At 47.9% G+C, this 1,004-nt stretch overlaps 1 pseudogene; it reads right to left on the reverse strand.

Moving 5' to 3' along the window:
* Positions 1 to 231: 231 nt before the first annotated feature.
* LOC145412668 (5S ribosomal RNA) lies at positions 232 to 349 on the reverse strand (annotated as a pseudogene).
* Positions 350 to 1,004: the final 655 nt, after the last annotated feature.

Below are 1,004 nucleotides of genomic sequence, written 5' to 3' on the forward strand. Positions count from 1 at the left end.
TAAGTTAAGTCAGCTGTCAAAGGATATGTCTTGGCCAAGTTTAAGTGAAAGAACTGTAGTTGTGTGTACAGAAAGTCCTCGTTTATGCTAGTCATGAAGTGCTGTTTTCATTCATTCATTCATTCATTGCCAGACGCCATGTATCCCAGACGGGGTGGCCAAGGGCTTAGAGTTAATTGTTTTACGGGGAGGGGCACTAATCCTCCACCAACCCCACTTGACACGTAGGGTTGCCAACAGCATCTGGTGTTCCCAGGCGGTCACCCATCCAAGTACTAACCAGACCCAACGTTGCTTAACTTCGCTGATCGGACGGGAAGCGGTGTACTCAGCGTGGTATCATGTACGTTAAATCCAAGTAATTGTCATCGTGTTCCCTGGCTGGTTTATATGGTAGTGCTGAAGTGATGTATTTTGTGGCCAGGCTTATCTGAACAGGAACATGTTGGTCTGCTGGCTGCATTGGCCCGTATCCTGTAGTCCACCATTTTCCTTTATGGGATGATAGGGAGGTATTAGACTAGTAACCAAGGAGACTCGTGTACTCCACCATCCTTAGAGGATAAGGGAGGGAATTGGGGCATGTTTTGTTTGATGGCATTGTGAATTGAAGTACGTTGTTGATCAGCCCCAGTCTGCCTGGCCAAGCAGACCCATCAACCACAGGCAAGCAACAGCCTTGCCACCTCATTTAGTGAACCAGTGTTCCCCTGTGGGAGACAGAGCCCTGCAACGGCAAGGTGCGTTGAATAGTGTGGAGGTTTGGTTCCGGGATGGCTGCTGCATTTGCATAATCCAGTTAACGTGAGCACCATAGCAGGCCCCACATCACCCTATTATTTGGTGATATGGTTACCACCCAACATTGTAAATGGTTTCCTGGGCTGCAGGAAACCATTAGGCCTGTCACCTGGTGTAAAACCACATGAAGTGGAAAGAAGAGAAAATAGGTGACAGGAAGGAAAGGGAGAAGTAGGGAGTGAGGACAAACAGAATGATAGTTG

Source organism: Coenobita brevimanus, chromosome 93, assembly GCF_032717465.1.
Source record: "Coenobita brevimanus isolate Jiangsu-jjx chromosome 93, ASM3271746v2, whole genome shotgun sequence".
In the NCBI taxonomy this organism is placed as follows: Eukaryota; Metazoa; Arthropoda; class Malacostraca; order Decapoda; family Coenobitidae; genus Coenobita; species Coenobita brevimanus.